The sequence below is a fragment of the Lissotriton helveticus genome, chromosome 6, assembly GCF_964261635.1.
Source record: "Lissotriton helveticus chromosome 6, aLisHel1.1, whole genome shotgun sequence".
Lineage (NCBI taxonomy): Eukaryota > Metazoa > Chordata > Amphibia > Caudata > Salamandridae > Lissotriton > Lissotriton helveticus.
Genome location: NC_136067.1, coordinates 1238956974 through 1238984778, shown reverse-complemented (window position 1 = coordinate 1238984778; position 27805 = coordinate 1238956974). Strand labels below are relative to the sequence as shown.

General features: G+C 42.7%; 1 protein-coding gene across 1 annotated transcript in view; it reads right to left on the bottom strand.

Annotated features, from left to right (window-relative positions):
• The window catches only part of DTD1 (D-aminoacyl-tRNA deacylase 1), a 1203205-nt gene that overhangs the window by 90511 nt on the left and 1084889 nt on the right, over window positions 1-27805 (bottom strand). The gene's annotated exons all lie outside the window — the stretch shown is intronic.

Genomic DNA, 27805 nt, shown 5'->3' with positions numbered 1-27805 from the left:
CAGCTACCGATCTAGGCTCTTACTGGCCGATTACTTTGATTAATAACGAAGTTAAAATCTATTCCAAGAATTTTGCGAATCGACTGGCCTCTGTCATTAAAAAAGTAGTATCACATAATCAACATGGCTTTGTTCCTGGTCGGGAAACCATAGACCATATTCGTAGAGTCATACCTTTATTTGATTATACAAAGGTGACAGGAGACCCTATGGCGCTAATTTTACTCAATGCTGAAAAAGCTTTTGATAGGGTCTCCTGGCCCTTTTTATGGGCAGTTATGAAGCATTACGGAATTGGGGAAGGCTATATTCGGGCTATTAAAGGCATGTATTTAGATCCTGTAGCTAAGATAGCACTAAAAGGAATCCATTCTGGAGAGATTAGCATAGCATAGAGCAGGGTACCAGGCAAGGCTGCCCCTGCTCTCCTTTGCTATTTGCAATCTATATTGATCCCCTAATAAGATTAATACAAGAGACCCAGGCAATTCAATCTGTATGTGCTCCAGGAGGGGAGGTAAAAATCTTGGGGTAAGCGGATGACCTCGCAATAGTTACTCCAGCTCTGCAGGAGACTTTAGTTGCGCTAGGGGTCATCACATCTCGATTTGGGGAAATCTCTGGCTACCATATGAATGAAAGTAAAACACAAATTGTAATAAATGAGAAGGTAGATTTGGCTGATCCACGGATAGTACCTAGCGCAAGATTTCTTGGGGTTGAGATTGGTTCTGAGCCAACCACAATTGTGGATCTAAATCTTGTGCCACTCTTAGGAAAAATGAAAACTGACACCAGGAGAATGAATAACTTATATTTGACACTCATGGGGCAAAGTAACGTTACTAAAATGATTTTTTTTGCCAAAAATTCTTTATTATTTTAGAGCTATCCCCCTGGAATTTAGTAAAATTTGGTTCCGGAAATTTGATCAAGTTATTTCTTGGTTTTTATGGGCCGGTCAGCGCCCAAGACGGGCCTTACGATATATGACTCTGCCGAGAGACCGTGGGGGATGGTCCGTCCCTAATTTTCAGATTTATTACTGAGCCACCACTCTCAAGTATTCTGTTGAATTGATTAATGGGGCTATTTCAGATGATTTTGGTTGCTCAATTTTTCAACTTCTTTGTGGGGTAGAGGCCAGGGGTTTGCTATTACGACAAATTGATTTTGCTTATTTTAAGAGGGTTAAGTTTAAGGTGCTGTTAAGTGTTTACAAAGTTTGGACAGCAGTTAGGAAAAAGACTGGAATTCCACGGGTGCATAGGTATTCTCCCCTTGGCAGTAATGTCACTCTTTGTTCTGATATTTTTAATGATGGCTACTTTCGCAGGTGGCGGGAGAAAGGGATTTATTGTATTGGGGATCTTTTGTCCGGGGATTGTATACTTTCTTTTGATGTTCTTAAAGAACGCTTTGGGATTGGGAACATAGATTTTTTTTTAATTTCTACAAGTTAGGGACTTTTTAGATAAGAAATGTCACAACCGGGGACAAATCCCCTTGCTAGAAGTATTTAGAAAAAATATGGAATCACAAACTGCGACTATCCACCAAAAATCATTACAGAAAAAATGGGGGATGACTTAGCTAAACATTTTGAACGATGGCAAGTGCAGGTACAGGCCGAGCAGGGGGACTGTGAGGATTCTCTGTACCATAGTGAAATGACATGTATATCTGCCAATCTACAAGTACAGTGTTTCAAAACTTGGTGTAATTTGTATGTTACCCCGGCTCGAATACATAGGTGGGGGGTATTACCGGTATTAACTGTCCGCGTTGTGGAGAGGTGGCCGCGGATAGCACCCATATGTTCGTGACCTGCTCAAAACTTTTTCAATTACTTTCTAAAATTGAACTCAGGCTTAGGGCAATTTTGTGCTTTTTCTTAACGCTTACCCCGACGACTGTTATGCTGGGTATTTCCGATCAAGCGTTGGATGAAAATCATTAAAAAAATTATTTGTTGCTATGGCTGTCTATCGTTCATGCATAGCCACAGTATGGCTAGATGTAACCCCCCGACTGAATATGTTTGGCTGAACAAATTTAGGTCTGTATATAATTGGGAAATGGCGGTGGTGAAGAGGAGAGGAAGGTGGGCTAAAGAGAAATGAGAGAAGCTTTGGCTGCCTATGTCTAACTGGCTCAATCGTTAGGCAAAGACATATTTATACCTTCTTCTTTTCCATGTACCTGTTTTTTGCATGATTGTATTATTGTATCATGTTATTATCTTATTTTTCGTGGCTTTTCTTTTTTCTTCCTTGTTTTCTCCTCGTTTTTCTAGAATCGTTTCGCTGGGGGAAGGATGGATCCGCCGGGGTGGGGGGAGAAAAATCATGAAAAATGTTTGGGGAATTAACCACAGTTGTTGATTTTTCTGTTGATTGTTATTGTAGATGTTTGTTTTCTGTGCTTGGTACCCCAATAAAAACTTATTAAAAAAAAAAGAGTATCAAGCAAGATAAGATCACTGTTACTAACAACATATTTAAAAGCAGGATTTTGTGAGTGGGTGTGGTCTGTGTGGACACATTCCCATTATTTCAAGTATTTTTTAAGCTACCTATTTTTCCAGGAACTTGAATGGTATGTCCTTCAGACTCAATCTGCCAAAGAGATCAGAGAAATGCCATATTTCCATCTAATCAATTTTTCGCAGCAATATTCATGAAAGTAAATCCTTTTCGAATTTAGACCTGGTTTCTCACCAGTGATTCTAACTATTTAGTATTTTCTTTACACTAGTATATTTCACAAACGTGGTAATACTAACCTAGACTTAGAAAGTGCCTTTGAGAGGTGCTCAGTGAATAAACAATTAAGTAAATCAGCACAATTTATAATGATAACTGGTTTATATAGGTGTTGTCCACAGTAAGGCCAGATGGAGTGGATCTATGTCAGATTTTTATGACAGCCAAAGTCCGAACCACTGTCAGAGAGCTGTAGGAGTTGCTGGGTCTAACATGGTGGTTGAGGCCTTTTGCTCCTGATGTCCCAGGACCTGACCTAGTATGGAACATGCTCAACTGGGCCAAGTTCCACTTCTTCACTTCACTCTCAGTGGTAGCTGTGGTCAAGCAGTCAAGGCTCGGGGGATGGGGGATGTATATACATAACTCAAAGTACAAACTGTACAAACAATAAATCAATGTCTAGCCAAATATTTGCTTGAGTAGGTTTTTTCTAACTCTACACATGTAAATAAATGGGGCATTCAATTGCAACAACACAATCACCCCTGAGGTCAGGGTCTAGTATATGCTAGGCAAACTCCTGTCCCATCCTCCTTCATTTAAGGGTTATTCCCCATTCACTGGTGGCCGCATACTATTAGGCCTTACTGAAGAGTTGCCTTTGACTCTTCAGGATCTTAATAAAAAGTGTTTATAGTGCTGCTGCACTTTCAGCATTGAATTCTCCAGAGTCTAGCATTCAGTGTTACACCGGTTGACCCTGGAGCGTGCCCTCATGAGATCAGATCCTGTTTGGAGAAGTCGTGCTGCTCACGGTACACACTGCAGCATCAGGCAGGCGCAGGCTCACTCTCCAGAATGGTGCAGCCTGCTCTCCCAAGCAATCAGAGAGCAGCTTCTAGCTTTGCAGAGACGCAGCAAGTCAATTTCTCCCCAGCAGGGACAAATTCAATCCGTTGGTTCCCAACTGGAGTCCTGCGAGGGAGCGTTGTCCTCCTGGTCCTCAGGGAACAGTCAGAGCAGCTCTCTCAGTGCATCTAGACCCACAGTTAACAGTCTTATTCCTGTCCTTGGAGACGGCATAAAGTCTTCAGTGGTTTGATCCCGGCAGCCCTTCTTGGCACAATGGGTTGCTGTGCTACATTTCGGATGCAATGTAGACTCCTCAGGTGGAATCGCCCACACAAATGGTGCCCCTCCTGGCATATGGGGGCACCGCCAAGGCATTCATGAGTCCTGGCTCACACAACTACTTCGATTGTGGCCCTCTCTGGCATACGGAGTCAATGCAATGATGCTGTGCTGGCCTGGCGCCCTCCACACAGTTCTCGATACTTGGCTCAGTCTACAGCAGCCCTCTATACAGAATCCATGAAAACAGTCCTGCACACGGGCTACAGCCAGATCACTGCATAGCTGAATCCTCACACCTTGCACAGGGAGTCTTCATGGGAGAGCTCCCCACTGGACCTCGTTCCCTCCAACTTCTCCTCTTCCTCACAGGGCACACTGGTATTGGCAAGCAGGCAGGTGTTGGTGCTCTAGGCTCCAGGACAGGTAGCCTTGGTTCCTCTGGGTGAATTTCTCTCACTCAGGGGGGATACTAACAGGCCTTCAACACCATTCCTCTTCACAGGCAGACATCTTGCAGAGCCCATCTGGCTGCGATTCAACCTATAGTCTCTTTTCAGACACCAAAAGTGATTTAGGGTTTGAGTCTTTGAGGATTTATGTTGGGGTTTTGCTTTTTTTGAAGTGGACTCTATTATGTTCACTGTACCTTTAAGACTTCCTCCTAGCTAATTACATCATTTTGAGAATGTTGACATTCCAACACTGAGATGTTCAGTTTGCTGTTTCTGTCTCCTGTTGATGGTTGTACATTAAAGCTACTCTACAACTCCAACCCTTCTTGGAATTATTGCTTTTATCACTGGCGACGAGGGTCAAGGCTTGATTGGGGACAGGCATCTACAACCATCAATTCCCCTAGATGTGAATTTGGACCTATTTTTGAAAAAAATCCTGGATTTTAATTTGTTTGGATTGGGACTTCATCTTGAACACATTCAGGTACCTCATATAACTTTGGACTTATATCTCCTTTGTGATTTTGAATTTGCTTAACCTGATATTCCTCAAGTTCCCCTGAATTTTACTTGGATTTGTAGAATGAGAAGTAAAAAACGGATTTGAAGTATACGGCTGTATGTGCTTCCAATGCCAAAATCCCTGGCTGAACTAGAGGTGATTGCTGCTTGCCTAAAAAAAAATTCGGACATTTTACACATTATCTGGCTTTAATTCTGACTTTCAGCAACATTTTGCAGCTTTATTGACTTTTGAATTTAAACGCTACACTTGCCTCGCGTCACGTCGCATGCAGGAGACTTCTCCTTCACGACCTTCATCCGGCATTCCGAAGCCTCAGCCTGCGCGAGTACAGTCTGCATGAATACAACCTCTCTGTGGAGCCACGAACGTCTAACGTCTCGCAACGCCGCAACGTGCAACGTCATCGCGTTGACGGCCATCTTTAGGTTTCCGTGGTAACCACGTCAACACAACATCCTGGATTACCGCGTCTTCATTGTTCCTATGGTTACGCGCCTCACGCCGATGCACACGGCTGTGTGTTTTCACTAACTAAATATTTCTTTTGACTTTCACGCCGATGCGCACGGCTGCGCATCGACCTTCTCATTTAAGGACACACACAGAGAAAGGCTCATCCTCTTTTCCAAGTCAAGTCACCTACTACACGCTGATGTGCACAGCTGCACGTCAATTCTTTGGAGGTTTGGACTGGGGATTTTACGCTGATATACTCAGCTAAACCATTATTTCTTGAAGAGTAATTTTCACATTTGTGAGCATATGTGTTTGTGATTTGTTTATTTAGCATCTCTTATTTTACATTAGTGCACATAACTAAATGTTATACTACTAGATACTAATTACTATTCTAGGCACCAATTTTCCTTCAAGAAATTACTACAAATCACCTTTTGGTTTTTTTCGGTCTTCTTTCATTATTTTTCAATTATGGCTACGACATCTAGTATGTCACAACCACCTCCATTTCTTTCGGAAGAAGGAGAACCTATTCTTCCTTGGAAGAGATGGAGAAACTTATTTGACTCCTACTTAGTTGCTATTGGAGGAGAACATTTTTCAGCTTTTAGAAAACAAGCCATTTTGTTGCACAATTTAGGAGTTGAGGGCAGACATACGTATGATAGCATTGACAGTATACCTGTTGGAGGAGCTGATGGTGAACCTGCTGATGTTTTTGAAATGTCCATGACCATGTTGGAACGATACTTTGGTCCAAGAATTAATGTTGTTCTTGAACGACACAGATTCTTTACTCGTGTTCAAGGTTCTCGTGAACGTGTTGGGACGTATGTTGCCTCTTTGAAGACCCTTTCTCGTACCTGTGATTTTGGAGATTTAGCTGAATCTCTCGTCAGAGACCAACTTGTTCATTGCACAAACAGTTCTAGGGTTCAAGAGAAGTTGTTGTCTAAAAACCCCACATTGAAAGAAGCTGTAGATATTGTTCAAGGCATGGAGAACACTTCAACTTGGGTCAAAGAGATAAGAAAAAATAAAGAGGATGAAGGTCATACAGTTAGCGAAAAAAAAAAAAACTTCAGACTCTGTACACATGTTGGACAATGATGAATTCACTAGAGAGTGTCATGAGGAAATTGCCAAAGTCAATGCTGGTTCTAAAAACAAACCGTCTCTGAAAACTTCTGTGCCCCAGAAAAATTCCTTTGAGAATCGTACTTCTTTTAAAGAACCTAATTTGTCTAAGGAACGTGATTCTCATCAACAACGCCCTTTTAACAATCAGAAGATACGTTGCTTTAGGTGGGGCAGTTTTTCCCACACTTCTAATTTCCCTCATTGTTTTGCAAAGGACAGTATCTGTAATAACTGTGGCATCAAGGGACACTATGCACGCGTGTGTAGGTCTGGTAAGAAAAGGGACACCAATGAATCTAAATCTGACATTGTGCGTACTGTTGTTGTTTCTAGTGTTGAGGATAATTTGGTTGACACGGAACATATTTTTATGCCGTTCTGTGATATTAGAATTGATAAGTTTGAGTTTAAGCTCATGGCAGACTCAGGGTCTCCTTTTACTTTAATTGGGAACAAGAATTGGGATGAAGCTGTGGGTTTAGATAATGTTCAGCTTTTACCTCCTGACATATCTCCTATAAGCTATAATAAGTCTAAAATAGAAATTTTAGGATACATTGTAGCCAACATCTCTTTCAAAGGTAAGAGTATCAGCGGTAAAGTTTATGTTGCTGTCAGAGGCGACAATCTGCTTGGTTGGCGACATCAACATGATTTAGGTATCATTCTTAACCCTGGAGCCAAAGACCCCAAGAACCAAGTCATGTTGATGGAAGATTTTCTTTCAAGTTTCCTTCCCACTCAGGTAGATTTTGTGGATGGAACTGACAAGTATTTTGCTGATTATCCAAATGTTTTTTCTGATACCTTGGGGTGTTTGAAAGGATTCGAACACAAAATCATTCTTAAGAAGTCTGCCAAGCCATGTGTACACAAGGTCAGGAAGGTACCTAAAATGATGCTGGAGCCACTCAAAATTGAGATTAAAAAATTATTGAGTTTGCAAGTGATTGAGGAGATTGAATCCTCTGAGTGGTTAAGCCCCGTAGTTTTGGCACCCAAGGATGGGGGAAAGTCTATCAGGATGTGTGTGGATTTGCGTGGTTTGAATGAATGCATCTGGGTAGATCGACAACCTTTACCCAACATAGCAGAGAGTATTAGCATTTTAAAAGGAGCAAAGATATTCAGTGTACTTGATCTTTCCTCGGCCTACCACCAAGTTGTTTTACACAAAGATTCGAGACATTTGACTTCTTTTGTCACACCTTTGGGTGCTTACCAATTTCTTAGGATGCCTTTTGGCTTAGCTTCGGCTGCTGCGTGCTTTCAAAGGGTAATGAAAATGGTCCTTGGCAGCCTTTCCAACGTAATGTTTTTTCAAGACGACATTCTAGTTCATGGGATGAATGAATGTGAACATGACAGAGTTATAAGATCAGTGTTAGATAAGCTAAATGTTAGTGGACTTACTATCAAAAAAAAAAAAGGTCGTATTGGTCTGAAGTCAGTCACGTACTTGGGACATGTCATCTCTGGGAATGGGATTCAACCTAAGTTAGAATTGGCAGAAAGCATTGTGAACGCACCTACACCCAAGGATAAGGAACAAGTTAAGTCCTTCTTAGGAATGGCGGAATTTTATTCCAAATTTGTTAAAAATGTTGCTAGTCTGGTTGAACCCATAAGATCTCTATTAAAGAAGGGTGTTCAATTTTTGTGGTCTGTTGATTGTGACAAAGCTTTTGAATTGGTAAAAGGAGAAATTGGCAAAATGCCTACTTTGGGTCATTTTGATGCTAAGCTTAAGACCATTTTGACTACTGATGCCAGCCTCAAGGGTCTGGGTGCTGTGCTTTCTCAGATCGTGAATGGTGAAGAGGTTGTAGTGGCTTTCGCATCAAGAGCTTTGAAAGAAGCTGAGTTTAACTATTCATGTATTGAGAGAGAGGCGTTAGCAATATTTTGGTCTGTACTCCACTTTAAGTTTTACTTGTGGGGAATACCATTCATTGTTAAATCTGATCATCGTCCTTTAGTCCAAATTTTCTCTTGTCATCAGAGTGATCATATGACACCTAGGTTAAAAAGATGGAGTGAAGGTTTACAAGAATACAACTTCAAAGTGCAATATATTCCTGGCCAGAATAATAAACCTGCTGATTGTTTATCACGTCTTCCCATCCAAAGTGATTGTGTTGTTGATGATGTCACAACAAGTATAAATTGGGTATTGGAATCTAGCATATCCAAGGAGGAATGGTTTCAATGTGTTGAGAATGACGATGTGTTTCGCTTGTTGAAGAATGTGATCATGAACGGATGGCCAAGTTATGATATCCTTGAGTCTGTTTTGAAACCTTATTGGACTGTAAAGGATGAATTGTCTTTTTTCGAGAGTAATTTTTTAAGAGGTGACAGAATTGTGCCTCCAAGTGGTTTGAGAGATAGGGTGGTTAATCTTGCTCACAAAGGGCATCTGGGTAGGAATCTCACGAAGGCCCGGTTGAGAGAGAGATACTGGTGGCCTGGCATGGACCGAGTGGTAGAGTCTGTAGTCAAGGATTGCCATTTATGTGCTATCAATGACAAGTCACACACCACCAGTCAAGTTCCACTTTCTCCTGTTGAAGTACCAACTACTGTCTGGACCAAATTAGGACTGGATATTGCAGGTCCATTTGAACTGATGCCTTCTCATGAGAGATTTGTTGTGTTGTTAGTGGATTACACTTCCAAATGGGTGGTTTCAAAATGCATGAGTGTTGTTAATTCTAGGACTGTGATTGATTTCTTGAAAGAAGTATTTATATCTGAAGGTGTGCCTAAGTTTTTACTTACTGATAACGGGGTACAGTTCACCTCCAATGAAATGAGTTTTTTTTTTAATAGTTTGGGAATCACACATCAGAAGACGGCTCTTTACTCTCCTCAAGCGAATGGTCTCACTGAAAGGATGAACAGAGTAGTGAAGAGTTGTGCACAAAGGGCTATAGAGTCCAAGGTTTCTTTCACCAGTGTTTTGAGAGAGACGTGGTGGGCACATCGCACGACTCCCAATGCTGTCATGCAGAGATCGCCTTTTGAAGCCTTGAGGGGAAGATTGGCTTGCTCTAAACTCAATCCCACATGGCTTCCAGAGAAAGGAGGTGATGACAGTGTTGAAAAGGCAGCAAAAAGGAGAGAAGCTTTGACTAAATATCAGCAAAAGGATAAACAACGCTATGATACCAAGATGGTTGTCAAACTCAGGAAATGGAATGTAGGTGACAGTGTTCTAGTCAAAAAACCGAGATTTGGTCACAAAGGTGTTTCAAATTTCACTGGACCTTTCACCATTGTTTCCATTAGAAAAAATGTTGTCACATTAGATAATGGTTGCACGTGGAACATGTCCAAATTAGCCAAATGCAATGATGTTAAACATCATTTCAATAACAATTCCAGTCTCTCCACTGATCTTAGCTCTGCTCATTCTACTAATCACCAGAGAGTTAATCCTAAAAGATCCATACAACTTCCTAGGAAGTTCAATGATTATGTACTGCGTTAGTTTAATTGCATTCCGTGTTATAGGTTAATCATTTCCTATGTTCTCCTTCATTTAATGCTCTATATTGTTCTTCAAACCTTCTTTTATTTCTTTTACTATGAATGGGGGATGTGTTATGTTCACTGTACCTTTAAGACTTCCTCCTAGCTAATTACATCACTTTGAGAATGTTGACATTCCAACACTGAGATGTTCAGTTTGCTGTTTCTGTCTCCTGTTGATGGTTGTACATTAAAGCTACTCTACAACTCCAACCCTTCTTGGAATTATTGCTTTTATCAGACTCTTCTCTCTTTCTTCTTTCCTCATGAAAGATGTCACAGATGGCAAGACTCCGAAAGCTGATCGTTCCACAACACAACTTGTGAGAGTGGCCAAAGTTCACACATGAATGTCAGCCACAGTGATGAATGCATCAAAAGATTAAAAGAAAACCAGTCCCCCATCCCCACTCTTTATGATTCTCTTATCAGCTTCATCTCTCTCTTCCTGAGATGTGTCCAGGCCCCTTCCTTGTGATCTATCACTGAATCAAAAAGCAATATTTTCAAATGTAAGGGAAGGTCCTGCCCCAGTGTCTTTCCCACCCAGCTGAAATGCATGCAGTAGTGCACAAATCTGTCTGGGGGTATCCCTCACCTCCTTATGTCTTCACCAGGCAGGCCTGGGATCTCCAAAATGGAACCTAGGGTCCTCCATATAATGTACCATTGCAGAAACACTTACTTAGTGTACTGTCACAGCACACTTACTGTCCAGCGCTAGCACCTCCAAGGATTGCGCTGAATCTTTTCTATATTTAACCAGGGTGTGCTATTTACAAACGCACACACTGCTAGCACACAGACTCACCAAGTGCACGATGCACAACACTTCAGCCTTCATGTACCTTTCTTCCTGCAAGTACACATGCACCCACCTCATGCTCTCACTGCGCACGCACTGCACAGCACCGCATCTTTCACGTCATGTATTCTTCACAAGCATGCATACTCTCAGAACTTACATTATTCTCACATGCACTATACAATACTGCTCTAAACCTGTACTGTACCATACCCAGGCACACAAACAACCAGCACAGAGACACTACTCTACATTAGGGTAAGTTAAGCACACAGCAGCAGAATTTTTTAAAAGTTGAGTGAGTCTGTAAGCCTCACTCCAGGGACACAGGGTAAAAAGGTCCTTTTCACAACTGCTGATCACTACATGGTATGCTGCCGCCAATGCACTCGTGCTGCTTAACTCCAGGTGAGGGTAGTAGCCTTACACCTTTATGAAGTTAGCATTTTGGGTGCCCATCCTGGGCTAACAATATCATAATTTGTGAGCCAGGCCTATGTTATAGATCACAAGCATGATCCGTGTTCACCTATGACAAAATAATAAGCATTGGGGATCAAGCGAACAGCAGAATCGGGCACTCAGGGAAGGGGTACAAGTCTTTACTATGAAGAAGGCGGACTTTTCCATCCCAACAACCACTAACTAGGCAAATGAATCGCAGATTAACGGAATGTAAGCTTATCCCATGAGGATTTTCTCAAAGTCTGACTTTTATCTGGCCCTCATGGACCAATTTTGCACACTCCTAGATTATATAGAGACATTGGGGAAATGCTCGTCATTTAAGTTTACCAGATTAAAACTGAGCTGGTGCAACTTAAAACATAAAAAAAAGAAAAAGTCTCTTTAGAAGATGGCGGCAACTGGGTTCCAGCACACCGGAGTCATGATAACAAAAGTTAAAGCTTAAAGTGCAAGGTATATATGGGGCAGGGGTCAAAGTATGAGACACAAGGTTGTACAAATGTATATTTGTAAGCTTTTTAAACAGTGATGGACAGTTTTCCAGCCCTGCCATCTAGTTAAATGTAGCCCAGGTAATGGATGGCTGGAGGAGACTTAGATGCATGTAAATGTTAAAATTGAAGATGCTTTTGACTTGTTCTCTGTGAATGAACTCATCAAAAAATACGTAATTTTCCTTTGCTCAGACAAACAAAATGATATCACCTTGTGAGATCCATCATTAGCACGTCTTATGGAGAATTTCTTTTTTTTTTATTTCTTTAAATCAAAATCAACAAAAAAAGAGACATCAGGGGACACATTCCAGAATAATATCGGACATTAACAGACATTCCATACCATCAAAATATTGTACGGATATAATAGTGAATGGATCAAGGGGACGTGTGCTCCTCAATATCCTCGGGCCCTGTCGGGGGGGGGGGGTACAGATATCCCCTCTATAGTGATTCCAGGACCCCCAGATCTTACACCACTTTCCCAGGCAGCCCCTGCTGGAATACACTGCCCTTTCCCAGAACATTCACCAGTCCAAATCCTCCCTCCACTTTTCCACCCTGGGCGGCTGGCGAGCTCCCCATAGTTGCGCAATCTTGCGCTTCGCAATAATGAGTGCCAGTGTTGCCCATTGCTTCTTGTCTTATGGAGAAATGTTAATTACATCAGAGTAATTGACGTAATTTTGACAATTTCCCATATCAAAATGTACATGATATTAAGAATATTACACCACATTGCATAATTTTGGGGAGAAAATTTCACCATGAGATGTAGAGGTCGGGTAAGTTTTTAACAGCAATGCCATTTCAGGTAGATTTTTTATTTATTTATTTATTTATTTATTTATGGATTTTATAGAGCGCACGGCTACCCCCCACGGGGGTGTCCCGGCGCTAAAATTATCTGCTAGAAGAGAAGAGCAATCTAGATAGAAGCGAATAGCCAAGTTTTCAGGCCTCTACGGAACAGAGCTTCAGATGGAGCGAATCTCAGGTCGATCGGTAAGCTGTTCCAGTGTTTGGCAGCTAAGACAGCGAAGGCTCTGCCACCCATTCTTGAGCGCCGAAATCTAGGCACAAGCATGAGACGCAGATTGTTAGAGCGAAGGTCTCTGACTGAGTAAGACAGTCTCAATCTTTTTCTTAAGTATTCTGGGCCGGAGCCGTTCAGAGCACGATAGGCCAGAACAAGCGTTTTAAATTTGATACGGCTGGCTATAGGAAGCCAGTGGAGTTCTTTCCGAAACGCAGAGATAGAGTGTCTATATGGGATGTTACCAATCAGTCTTGCCGCAGCATTCTGTATCACCTGCAGGCGTTCAATTTGATACAGAGGGGCCCCAGCATATAGACTGTTGGCGTAATCCAGATGGGCAATGATTAAAGCCTGAGTGACGGTTCTGCGAGCCTCCATTGGCAGAAAAGGGAAGATCTTTCTCATCATTTTTAGTTTGCCAAAGCAGGTCGCAGTAACCTTATTGATTTGAGGGCTACAGGAAAGGGTATCATCAAATGTGAACCCCAGATTGCGGGCAGAGTGGACCGGGACTGGAGGGGGGTTAAGTACCGTAGGCCACCAGAGTGGGGGTGGGATGGTCATTTTTTGATTAAAAAACAGGACCTCAGTCTTGTCAGTATTAAGCCGTAGGTGATTTGAGGACATCCACGCACAGATTTCGCCCAGACAATGGCGGAAGCTGGAGAGGCTGGAGTCAGAGTGATCTCTAAATGAGAATATCAGCTGAGTATCATCAGCATATGAGATCACTCTGACTCCACATGCCTCCACCACTCTGGCCAGTGGGGCTAGGTAGACATTAAAAAACAGAGGGCTTAGCGCTGAGCCTTGTGGGACTCCGCGTTCGAGTGGTTTGCATCCAGATTTAAAGGGTCTGAGAAGAACCCTCTGTGAACGTTCCAGAAGAAAAGAACTGACCCAGGCTAAGGCAGTGCCGCTCAGTCCAATCTGCTCTAGTCGGCCTAGGAGAATTTGATGGGACACAGTATCGAAAGCGGCGGATAGGTCGAGGAGAACCAACATGGCCTCCTCGCCCTTATCCACACACTCTCGCACAGTCTCCGAAACCTCTAGTAGAGCGGTCTCTGTACTGAAACCAGCACGAAAACCGGACTGGGAATCATGTAACAGAGAGTGGGTCTCTAAGTACTCTGCCAGTTGTAGTTGGACTGCCTTCTCCAAAACCTTCGAGGGTTTCGGGAGAAGGGAAATGGGCCGGTAGTTAGTGAATTGCGTAGGGTCAGCATCAGCCTTCTTCAGGATGGGCACAAGGAGAGCCTCCTTCCACGCGGAAGGGAATTGGCCTAATCGTAGGGAGGCATTCCAGATGGTGGTGAGTGGCTCCAGCAATAGGGTAGACAGTTCACTCATGATTTTTGGGGGGACAGGATCTATCGGGGAACCCGATTTGCACTGTAAAAATAGTTTAAGTGCAAGATCCGGCGTAAGAGCCTTAAAGGAGTCTAGGGTAGGAACCGTATCCTGGGTGGTAGAGGCCAAGGGGAGGGGAATGGCAGGTGGAGGAAAGGAGGATGCAATTTTTTCGATTTTTTCTTGAAAAAAATCAGATAGTCCGCTGCAAAGAGACTGGTTGGCTAAGTTGTTGGGGGTCATAGCAGGAGGTTTTACAAAGTCTTTGACAATTTTAAACAGAGTCTTAGCTGAATTGCCAGCGGCTTTTATTTGAGTGGCAAAGAACTCTGTCATGGCAGATTTTTTTAGTTTGATAAATTTCTTAAGGGCAGCTTTGTAGATAATTTTAGCCTCAGCATCATATGTCCGTCTCCAGCAGCGTTCTAATCTTTTACAGTGACTTTTCTCTGTCCGTAAAGAATCTGAGAACCAAGGAGCAGAGGGGCGAGATCTTGCAGAGGATACCGGTAGGAGTGGAGCAATTTCGTCCACCGCAGCCGATAAGATCGTGTTGAATGTATTAACGCAGTCATCAATGTTTACCACTTGAGACTCTAGAGGGTAGCTAATTAACGGCTCTAAGGCCGAGCAGGTGATCTTATGCCATTTTCTCCTGTAATCTGTTCCCAATACCACCGGAATCGGTGCCTGAGGGAGGGGAATGTCCACCCTAAGTAAAAAATGATCAGACCAGGTAAGGGGGAGGGAAGGATAAATAGTGATCCCTGGGAGGTTGGAGAAAATAAGATCCAGCGTGTGGCCAGCCACATGTGTAGGACCTTGGATTAATTGCTTCAGGCTTAAGCTATGAAGGGCGTCAAGAAAACGCCTTGCTTGAATACAGGTAGGATCATCTACATGGAGGTTAAAATCTCCTAGAACCATAAAGTGCGGGTGCTTAAGGGATAGATCCGTGATAATGCTTATCAACTGAGATAATGCAGAGGGTGAAGCTTTAGGGGGATTGTAGACTAAGATGCCAGTAAAGTAAACTGCAGCTAGGTCAGCTAATAGAAAAATACATAGCCTCAATCAGTCCAATGTTCATAATTTTTTTAATGGTTATGTTAAGGTGGGATTTGTATAGGATGGCCAAACCACCTCCCGTTTTTCGCTCTCGGTTAATTCCCAGAAAGCGGTACTCCGGGGGGGTGGCAAGATGGATATCCGGGTTAGAGGTATCTTTAGTCCATGATTCTGTAAGAAACAGAATATCCCAACTGTGAGTGGTCAGAATCGACCAAATTTCATTGGCGTGTCGAGGAAGGGATCTGCAGTTGATCAATGCTAGTTTCAAAATACGAGCCTCCGGAGCAGGAGAGAGAGGTAAGATACGTTCACTCCAAGGGGGGAGAGATAGGTTACACTGAGGACAGTTAAAAGCCTGTCCGTCCAGGTTATTAGGGGGGCAGCGGGCCGATGTAACACAGGAGCCCACTCCTATTTGTAACAGCTGTGCCCTAGACCAACTTACCCGTGAGTCGGTAGTAGCCTGAGCAGGGGGACTGGCCCTAGGCCCGGGCCAGGCGCGGACGGGCGCAGACGGGCTTGCCTTAGGCGCGCCTTCGGCGCGCCATCGGCGCGCCCGCTGCGCCCGCCCGCTGCGCGGTCGGGACGTGTAGTTGTATTTACACATGATAGGAGGGTGGGAGTGGTCGAGAAGCTGGACCGCTACCCTGCCTGCCTTCCTAAGATGGCGGCGGCAATTCGGCGTCTACCGGCGTCAGCGCCTTTACTCGGCTGCGCCGGTAGGATCAATCTGCACTAGTAAACCCAAGGAGGTGAATTAGATCTCACCTTCTGGGTGGCGATTCTACAGGGGTGATAAAAAAGCGCCCAGTAAAATATGTACAGCAATTTAAAAAATAATCCTAAAAAGTCACACACACTGTAATTAGCTCTACAGGCAGGAAGAAAAGAACGCCCCCGGCTTTCCGCCTCAGGGGAAAGTAAGCAAACAATTTTACCGGAGGAGCCGGCAGATGAACCTTAAATAGGGCGGGAGGGCGGGAGTGGTCGAGAAGCTGGACCGCTACCCTGCCTGCCTTCCTAAGATGGCGGCGGCAATTCGGCGTCTACCGGCGTCAGCGCCTTTACTCGGCTGCGCCGGTAGGATCAATCTGCACTAGTAAACCCAAGGAGGTGAATTAGATCTCACCTTCTGGGTGGCGATTCTACAGGGGTGATAAAAAAGCGCCCAGTAAAATATGTACAGCAATTTAAAAAATAATCCTAAAAAGTCACACACACTGTAATTAGCTCTACAGGCAGGAAGAAAAGAACGCCCCCGGCTTTCCGCCTCAGGGGAAAGTAAGCAAACAATTTTACCGGAGGAGCCGGCAGATGAACCTTAAATAGGGCGGGAGGGCGGGAGTGGTCGAGAAGCTGGACCGCTACCCTGCCTGCCTTCCTAAGATGGCGGCGGCAATTCGGCGTCTACCGGCGTCAGCGCCTTTACTCGGCTGCGCCGGTAGGATCAATCTGCACTAGTAAACCCAAGGAGGTGAATTAGATCTCACCTTCTGGGTGGCGATTCTACAGGGGTGATAAAAAAGCGCCCAGTAAAATATGTACAGCAATTTAAAAAATAATCCTAAAAAGTCACACACACTGTAATTAGCTCTACAGGCAGGAAGAAAAGAACGCCCCCGGCTTTCCGCCTCAGGGGAAAGTAAGCAAACAATTTTCCTTTATTTTTTACCCTAGTAAATGGCTTGAGAAATTTTTGAGCCAACAGTAGAAATCTAATGTGTGAATGGCAGCGTTCTGAGCACAAGTGGCAGGTCCTTTAACGTGGGCAGTCAACAAACATTTCAGCTAGATTTTATTTACATGATTAGCCCATTCCGGTATTTTTTTTTAGCACAAATCAACAAATCCCAATGGAGGCTGCAGTGTTTTGAACTGGAGTACCTGGAAATCAACTCAAAGTGACATATTTGAGCAGAATTTGTTTTTGGATGAGTGATGCATTTTGCATAATAATTATGAGTAATTTTGCTATAATTTTGCATAAGTACGCTACATGAAATTACGCAAGTTATGCCAACACTGGTTTTAGGCATTCAGGGATGATCCATCACATGAAAACCCTGGAAACTAGGTAAGATCACTCCAAATATTTACTAAATGCCAGGTTGCCTTTCCCTGTCCTGATTACAGAACATATAGAGGCCGATGATATTGCCCTCTTTCTAGATCCTAACCCCTTAAGTCAAGCGAAAATTCTAAAAATATTCTCTGACTTCCAAAAACTAGGGGGTTACAAAATTAATGTTAACAAGACGGAAATTATTTTAATAAACTGCACTGTAGACACTTTAATACCAGAATTTAGGCAAATTTACAACCTAACGCCGAAGAGATACCTGGGAATATTTATATCGGACAATTTAGACCACTTGTTTTCACTTAATTATTCACCGCTGCTAAAAAAGGTTGAGTCCCTTTTAGAACGTTGGAATTTATTACCCCTGTCTTTAATGGGTCGAGCAGCACTGATACGAATGTCGATTTTACCCCCTTTTAATTTTTTATTCAATGCAGCACCCTGTGTTATTCAGGTCTCCTTCTTTAAAAAAGTGGATGCCCTGATTTCCTAATTTCTCTGGGCCATAAAGACTCCCAGGCTCGCACTTAGCACCTTATATCTTACATTTGCACAAGGAGGGTTGTCCCTCCCAAATATCAGAGAATATTATTTTGCGTCCTTTGCTCACCACAGTTTTAGGTTTTTCTTTTTAGACACGAATGAAGCAGACAATTTTTTTATGAAGAAGATGCTGTTAGAGGTAAAAATAATTGATCCAATCAGAGTCACTAAAGATCCAAAGAAAATTTGTTACAAGTCCCTCCAGTGGATTTTCAGACAGAAAATCCAGTTTTTCAAATTCCACTCTATTCCTAGAATATGTAACACAACAGACTTGAATAACTTTAACCAAGGGGAAGAGGGATGCATGGACAGTAAAATAATCAACCTCTGGAAAGACAATGGTTTTCAGACAATTGAAGACTTCCTGGTCGGCAACAGGTGGAAGTCATGGGATCAAATAGCCAGACAGGTGCACCATTCTCATTCCATCCTGAATTGGTCTTTCTTTATGCTTAATCCAATACTCAGGGAGCTAGATATAGGAAATCTTTATATTAAGGAAACTATCTCTACAGCGTTGAATAATCAAACTCAAAAAAAGAGGAGCATTTGGATTAAAATACTAAAAGAGGACAAGGTGCAGGAATCTTATAGTAAGATTATTGAAAGGTGGAAAAAGAGGGAGGATATTGAAATCAATCAATAAGTATGGGATAAAATAAATAAATTCAATAAAACAATCTTCGGCGGCGCTAACTTTAAACGCATGCAATTCTATAATAAATGGCTGATTTCCAGAACTCCCTCTTATCTCCATAATATCTTCCCCCTAGTTGCTGACAAATGTTTCCGTTGTGAGGAAAAAGGGAATTGCAAACACATTGTCTGGGAATGTCCTAAAATCCAGCCACTCTGGAAGGAAATTGAAAAATACCTCTCCCTTGAGCTTAAAGCTTCTATAATATTCGATGATCTAGTTCCTGTTCTAGGCTGCTCAGCGACCAACACCCAATATGATGAATTCCTTTTTATAGCCTCCCTAATAGCTAAATCACTGGTTCTGCAGTCCTGGAAAACCAACCAAGTACCGACCTTTCAGGCTTGGAAGGCTAAATTACTACGAATCCAGGGCAGGGAAAGAAAATATGCGCTTAGATCAGGGGCGCTCAAGAAATATGAAAAGTTTTGGATTGTGTTTGATTCGTAAAGTTTATCTTCATAACCACCAGTCTGCTTCTATGTATTTTTAAGCATTTTGCACTTTACAACTCTATTTTGCACTTTATAACTATGCTGTGGATACTTGAATGTCGATTACTTATTTACATGTACATGCCATGTACGGTACTAAATCTTTTACAAATGTATTTTGTAATGTTGATTCTGTTTTTATGAACTCTCAATAAAAATATTTTTTTTTTTAAAAGAACATATAGAGGCAGAAGATGTACTTGGTTCCAGGATACTGACTTAGGTGATGTTAATTGTTGTGTCTCTTATATCTGACAAGAAACAAATGGGACGAGACAGAAGCAGAAACCCTTACGTGACTAACAAGTTCAAGATTTTTTAGAACATCTTTTGGTACAACAGAAGTATATAATATCATGCAGTCCCATCCGAGAAAGAAAATGAAAATAAAACTGAGAAATCAATTAATGCATTAAATCATCGTCATATGAGCCAAGTAAAATGCTTTACCAGTGTATGTCCCCGTATGCAAAAATATCCTGCACCCATAGTTTAATTTATGTTGGTCTGCCTGTTCCGATTAAAAACAACTTGATAAGTCATCGCGCCGTAAAAGCAAACACTTCTTCCTCCCATTTAGGGGCCCTTTAATTATAGAACCATTGTACAAGTCCTTGGCACTTGAAGGGGTTAGTTATACTTTCCGAGTTCCCCTGTCACAGGGTTGCCATGGGATTCTGTGTTTCGAATGGAATCATGATTGCATACACTAGTTTAAACTGTGAGTTTAAGTCTTGGGAGCGCAGATACTGTGTTTGGTTTCGACTTCCATAGCTCATCAATAAGCAATCCTTCTTCAGTCACCACTACTAGGCTGAAATTCTTCAGACAACTCATATGCAGCGCTCTAAGTGTTCAGACACCTCATACTCAGAAACCTACTCAGACAACAGCCAAGTTTATCTTGGAGTGAACCATGCACTTTTTGTTTTTAGAGCATCCATGTGAATCTCTCTTTTTGATTTAACTTTATTATCAACTAGCAGCCCGTCCCGGCGTTGTCCGGGAGCAATTAGGCTTCAGGGCCCCCGCCCGCCCCGACGTTGTCCGTGGGTCCCCAGGAGCCTTCCTCCATATTATACCTCTATGTTTACTTTGTACGCTTTTGTAACCTGCACACGTCACTTTTTCCTCCTGTAATGCAGTATTATACCTCTATGTTTAATTTGTACGCTTTTGTAACCAGCACACGTAACTTTTTTCTCCTGTAATGCACCGTTTGGCTCACTTTTGTAATGATCCGTGTGCTTCCTCTTGCTCACGATGAGCGCTTTTGTAACCTGCACACGTAACTTTTTCCTCCTGTAATGCACCGTTTGGCTCACTTTTGTAATGCTCCGTTTGCTTCCTCTTGCTCCCGATTGTCATTTTTGCTTCATTTTTCCGCCGCTCACCGCTCCTAAATAAATAAATAAATGAACTACCTCATCCGCCGCTCACCGCTCCTCCCCGCCTGTCCCCTGCTCCTCACCGCCTGTTCGCCACTCCTCACCGCCTGTCCGCTGCTCCTCACCGCTCCTCCCCGCGCCATGTCCGCCGGTCCTCCTCGCGCTCCTGGACGCCGCTCCTCCCCGCGCTCCTCACGTCAGCACGCACGTTGCGGCCGGCGCTTCTTCCAAGGGACTACTTTTTTTTCGGTAAATTTTTTAAATAACGTATATTTATTACGTTTATATAGCCTATGTCCATCTGCACACCCTGACGATTACAACAATGTATCGGGTGTGTGGATTGGCGCTGTGGTTCCCGAGTTTACCCGCCTCAAAGGTTCAAAGTTCTTCCTTTATAATAGTAGTATAGATTTGTAGGGTGTTCTCGTCGTGAATACATTTTTTGGTCTTCTTATCTTTTATTTCCAGCATCTCGTATTTTGTAGGAAGACTTTTGTTTCCTTCAGTTACATAGTTGCAGACCTTTGCATGATTTCTGTTGGGGTCTTGGTAAGTTGATTTGCTGTCTGGTGGATATCCCGCTGGGCTTCCTGCTCAGCTTGCAATGCCTAGAAAAGCACACTATTGACTGGCTTATCACTGAGTTAACTTTCTCTATAGGTATGATCTCATCTCAGTGAGTACTTTTATCAAAAGCTTTACTTTAGGTCAGTGTGCTTTCATTCATCAGCCTCTCCAGAAGGATAACTTGTTATCGCATTGGTTTATTGTCAATCAGTGGCTCTATTTCTGCCATTTGATAGAGCCTTTCTCTGTGAAGCTAATCACAGGTTTTTATTTTTGTGACTGGGTATCTGGGGGATTAAATCTGTGGTTGACACCGTTCCTCAATTCTCAAACTTGTACTTGGGTGAGTTGCCAAGAAAACAGTTAGTGTGTTTTTCTGTCTCAGGAGTCTCCATTCCAAGTTTTGGTCACTTCTCACTGTAGACAGTATTATGGGTCACCGGGCGTAAAGGTTATTTTATTGGGTCACACGTTTAGTGGAGGTGTGACTCCCACTGCTGTGTGTGCGCTTGCCCTCTCTCCTCACAGGACTCTATGCCATTGAGCTCCAGTTTATCGGTTTTGAGGGGACTTCTCCAGAGTTTTCTCCAGTCATTTTTTTTTTAGGCACGTGTCTAGTTTCTGTTACCTCTTTCTGCGGTTTGATTGGACACGGAAATGCTAACCTATCCCTCATTCAGAGCGATGCGAACAGTGGGGCATTTGCCAGTAGCAGTAGTTTGTTCTGTTAAAGAGGACACTAATATTCCTGGTGCTGAGAGGCTAGCCTCTAGTTCTTTCCCACTGAGTTACGTTGGGTTAAATTCTGGCCTCACTCCCCGCTGCAGGTTCCTCATTCTTCTTTCACAATCATCAGATATTGCCTGGAGGAGCATCGCCCCGCCTGCTGCAAGGGCAGCAGGGATACATATTAAAAAAAATAGTAACTAATACAATTTTATTATGTGTGGCAGACTCGCACGGTTACAGCGTGAGGGCAGTGGGCAGGGCTGATTAGTGCAGATGCACTATTACTTCAGCTCCCTGCCAGGGCGCATGTCAGATTGGACGGCTGCAGGCAGCTGGACAATCTGACCTGCGCACTTCAGACCGTGCAATCCCAGGGCTGAGAAATGAGGGATTGCAGCCGCAGTCCCCCAGCCTCAAATTGAGTGCTGAGTTTGCCTGCTCCAACCAATCCTGGAGCTGAGCTGCAGCTCCAGGTTTGGTTGGTTTCGGGTTGTACAAGGAAGGAAGTCCTTCCCTTTCCGCCTAACTCAGCAAGGAGGAGAGAAGAGAGAGATGGCAACCAGACACTCCAGCAAAGCACCATGTATATAGTGAGTTTTTGGGCATCCTGCCCCACCATATTTAAATGATGCCAACCGCTACAGCATATGTTTGTTGTCTGTATTCTCCGATTTACATTGTGTGCAGCAATGGGGTGTTTTATACCATCTACTAAGTTTAAAGGGAGTAACATAAAAATGAAACATAGTACAATACACATGGGCTCGGTACCTGGTTGCAGTGATAATGTTGCATAACCGATTGAGACTATGGGCAAGCTCCTGCCTCGTAGTTACCACTCCCAATACCTCCGACTATGTGCTTGCCCATTTCTCTAAATCATCAGTTTGATATTGTAACAGGTAAGAGTATCTTGCTGAAATGGAGAAATGATTCGGGCTAAAAAGCGTCTTTGCAAAAGCATGCTGGGCCAGAGGGGATGTTAACCTAACATCATTTTTCAGTTGGAACACTCTAATTTGTAAGAAAGAAAATGAAAATAAAACTGAGAAACCAATTAATGCATTAAATCATCGTCATATGAGCCACGTAAAAGGCTTTACCAGTGTATGTCCCCGTATGCAAAAATATCCTGCACCCATAGTTTAAGTTATGTTGGTCTGCCTGTTCAGATTAAAAACAAGCAGTATTTGAAGAATTTATTGTGATTTAAAGAAAATTTGGCTTGTAGTTCTGGGAACAATCTAAACCCCTTATTATCAAAGCGATTTCCAAGAAAGACAACCCCTTCCTGATGCTAAGTTGGATGTACGGGAAATAAATATTTCAGGGAGTTCAAGATTGTTAAGGCATGTAGGCATGATGGTAGGGAATTGGCAAGTATCTTTTAATATCTTTTCACGTCTTATTCAGATCTCCACTAATTTGTAATCTGATTGTCTTGGAGAATTGACTGCTATTACATTTACCCCTTCACTGTGCATGCTGTAACCCTGAAATATTACACATCACCAGTTAGTTGGATCGTCAGAATACAAGAAACGTATTTGATTACAGAGGCTTGCCCAAGGATATGAACGCCAATCGATAAAATTTTATAATAATGGGGTAACCCAAACAGTCATAGCCGGACCTGGGCACAATACGGGATTGAAACAGCGGTCCGTGACCATATATTGTAATGATTTCAATTCAAATCTAAAAATTGTGTGCTATTTAAGATAACTACAGCACTGATATTTGCTTACTACAAAAGGCAAAACAAACAATAGATCTATTCAAATGCATGTAATAATGACTTAATATGCATGCATATGATAACAACACACAAGGAAAATGCACCACAATGTAAGATAAATTTACAAATATTATTTATTAAATCCAAAGTTATTTTATACAAAACTCTTAGGTTGCGCGCGAGAGAAAGAAAATGGGAAATAGTGAGGTGGTGGTGGTGGGTAGGGGAAAGTGTGAATCATAGAATTAGAGGTAAAGACATTCAGATATTTTTGTATTTGCTGGTACCTAAAACCAGACTTTGTAAACCTGTCCCAGTTAGTACTTTCATTTACACGTAATCTGTAAATTATAGTATGTCATCAATACATCTTGTCACGATACAACAGGTGGGAATTGTGAGTACAGGTTTGTTTACGGGGGCAGCGTCGACGTTTCGACTCGGCTGATGCGAGGAGGGAGCTTGTGGACCTCAGCTGCGAGTCTTCATCAGGACAGAAGGTGGCAACCTATGATAAAAAGGCTGTGTTAGAACAGGCGCTGTGTGTGTGTGATACTAAGGATACTAAGGCAGTGGGTCCTGACCTAGACCTGGTGCCAAGCCTGGCTACTCGGGCATATCAGGTGTATAATTCCAATAATGGTTCCAGGGCTAAATGTCGCCAAGTATATCAATGTTCAATAGGTAGGGCAGGGCAGGGTATTCAGATCTGCTCCATGCATTCGCTGCTTGAGAGGCCTCTCTGACTAGGAGATGGGCCATCACCTTTAATTGAAGGGAACGGATGCCCTACCCAACTTATTGAACATTGATATACTTGGCGACATTGAGCCCTGTAACCAGTATTGGAATTTTACTCCTGATATACCTGAAGGGAACGGATGCCCTGCCCTACCTATTGAACATTGATATACTTGGCGACATTGAGCCCTGGAACCATAAAATTAACAACACCGCTGATAATTCAGCAAAAACGTTATATCAAATTGTGAAGGACTACACTAAACCAGTGGCTCTCAGTCATCCTATTGAATCCAGTCAAGAGCTCTGTGATGGTCTCTCCGACTTCTTTCATGAAAAAATTATTGCCATATTCTCCTCCTTTAATTCAGCTGAAAGGTCCAGCGAGGAGACCTTACCCCAGCCCCGCACCTCCTCCTTTGCACCTTTAAAACAATCTCATTGGACACGGCCCTGCAAAAAAATGCAGCGGTGTAAGTCAGGATGCCCTTTAGACCCTGTTCCCCCCCCAGGTGCTCACGTCCGTGGCACCGATTATCATCCAACCTCTAATTGCAATATGGAATGCCTCCCTTCTCTCTGGCCTCTTCCCTGCAGCGTAAAAAACAAGCCACATTGATCCCTCTTCTAAAGAAGCCAGAGGCTGATCCTGCAGTGTACAGTAATTATCGACCCATATCGCTTCTCCCCAAACCAGCTAAGATACTAGAAAAAATCATACAAGAACAACTGACCGACTATCTGGAGTCCAATGATCTTCTTCATGACTCACAATCAGGATTTAGGTCCGGATATAGTACAGAGACAGCACTACTGTAAGTCACGGAGACCATAAGGTAGAGCGTGGACAGAGGCGAGGTAGCCATGTTGGTGCTCCTCGATCTGTCCGCGGCTTTCAATACCGTCTCCCACTCCATACTGCTGGATAGACTCCATAACATAGGGATTTGTGATACTCCTCTGGCCTGGATAAAATCATTCCTAACAGACAGAACACAACAGGTGTGGTGTCGACCCTTTATGTCCAAAGAGAAAAAAAACCTTACCTGTGGAGTCCCTCAAGGGTCTGCTCTCAGCCCCCTTTTCTTCAATGTCTACCTAGCACCTCTGGCAAAGGTTATAGAGGCATTTGGAGTCAGAGTGGTCTGATATGCTGATGATACACAGCTAATCTTCTCCTTTAGAGACCACTCTGACCACGGACTCGAGAACTTTAAAGCTTGTCTCTCCAACATCGTCTCTTGGATGACTGTTAACACCTTAAAGCTAAACACCGACAAAACTGAGGTGCTATTCTTCAACCAGGCAGCCCCCCGCAGCCATCCAAGTGATGGCCGCTAGAGCTGAATCCACCCCCATTCCCTGTTAATGCTGCTCGTAATCTGGGCTTTCAAATTGATAACGAATTATCCTACAATATCCAAATTCATAAAGTGACGTCTGCCTGCTTTGGCAAACTGCGTATGATAAAAAAGATCTCCCCCTACTTGCCCGTAGACTCTATGAAGAATATAGTCCATGCCCTCATTACCGCACACCTGGACAATTCTAACAGTCTTTATGTGGGAGTTCCAGCATATCTCCTAAAACGGTTGCAGATCGTTCAGAATGCTGTGGCCAGGCTAATCTGCAAGGTCCCTTACCACCATTCCATCTCCCCGCACTTGAAGAACCTTCACTGGTTGCCGATATCCTCCCGAATCCAGTTTAAAGCCCTGGTACTCACCTTCAGGGCTCTGAACGGGAAAGGTCCGGGGTATCTCAGACGAAAGTTGAAGCTAGTCCATTCATCACGAGCTCTTAGATCCAACCACCTCCGTCTCCTGCTCCCCCCACTTCCATCGTGCTAGAAAAGGTGGTAGAGCGTTTGCGGTGGTTACTTCCAAACTTTGGAATTCCCTTCCAGTAAATCTTCATCTGTCTGAATCAGAATCACAGTTCAGATGTAAACTGATGACATTTCTATTTTCCAGCTGCTAAGCTTTAGGTTCTACTTCGTTGCTGTCCACAGCGCCGTGACACCCCCGTTGGGGGTAGCCGCGCGCTTAACAAATGTCATAAATAAATAAATAAATAGCACAAGAGATAAAGGGCAAGGAAATTAGTGGATCCTTGCTGTATTAGTATTTTTGCTCTAGGAGTCTAATATATTGCTTGTATAAAGTAAATAAACCTAGGGTTAATATTAATTTCCTTCAATAAGTCTCATAAAAATCCTCACGATACTCAAGCAAATGCTTTTTCAGCCTGCATAAGAAATACATTTGGTGGTTTGTGTAAGGTGTCTGCTTGAGCTATCATTGCAGAGATGAAGTTGGTGTGAGCAGTAGTATCCATGCTTGGAATGAGCCCAGTTGCTCTTTAGATACTAGCCGAGTAATAACTTAGTTGATTCTATTCACCAGAATCTTAGTGTAAATCTTAGATTCTGCATTAAGCAGTGATATGGGGCAGTATGAACTGCATTCAAGTAAATCTTTATCTTTTTTCAAGAAAATAGGAATGATAGCCTTGTGCCAAGATGATAGTTGATCGTTAGCAGTTTGGATTACATAGATAAACATCTTATAATAATGTCAAAACTATATTAGCTATTGCTTTATACATTTTCGCTGGAATATTGTCAGGTCCTGGGGCCTCACCTTCGGGCAGATTGAGGCAAGTCATCATCACCTCCTCTAGTGTATACTCTGTGTTGAGCATTTAATTGTCACTGTGGTCCAATTTAGGTAGCTCAATTTTTTGGGGAGATATTTTTGTGTAACCCTATTGTCGTCTCTCAAATCCTCCTGATAAAGTGTAGAGTAGTATTGCTCAAACACAGCATCAATTTCCACATGGTGTTCTTTTATCTCTTCCCCTTTGCATTTTTGACAATTGTGGGTATTTGGTTGTTGCATCCACTTAAATAAGATAGCAATTTACATGATTTTTCTCCAATCCCACACGATTTTGCTTGATATTGTAAAACTTTTTTATTTAGCTTTGTGGTTAATATTGTGGTGATACACCCACATAGACCCAATATCTTGAAATGTGTCTCCTGGACTCTTTGGGAATGAGCATCAATTTGCGTGATATGCTTCTGGATTAGTCTAGCTATTAGTTTACGAAGTGACATTTCCTCTTCCCTTTCTGCTTTCTGAATTTATGTTCAGGATTGTGTGATGCCTCTAATATATGGTTTCATTGTGTCCCAGATTACGAATGCTCAGACTGACCCCTGGTTAATTTGAATAAACTCCACAATCTGAATATGCATATATCTGATATAATCATCTTATTCCAGAATATATTTGGGAATGCAGAATCAAGGATATTGGGATTAATAATGCCTTACATTTTCCTTAGATCTGACAGCAGTTTCCCAGGCTAGATCTTGAAAGATAAAAAATAAATAGTCCTCATTAGTTGTACATCTCCTCCTCTCTCTAGCAATGTTAAGGACTCTCTCCTTAATGCTGAAGCCCCAAAAGTAAATAATGATGGTATAGGCTTTGCTCCTGGCTTCATGGGAACTGCGGTCACTTGGTGTGCTCACGCAATAGAAAGTGAAGAAGAGGTCCCTGGGCTAATTTCTGTTGGATCTCAGAGTAAATAACAAGACATTAGGTTAGAGACCCAGTCAATTAT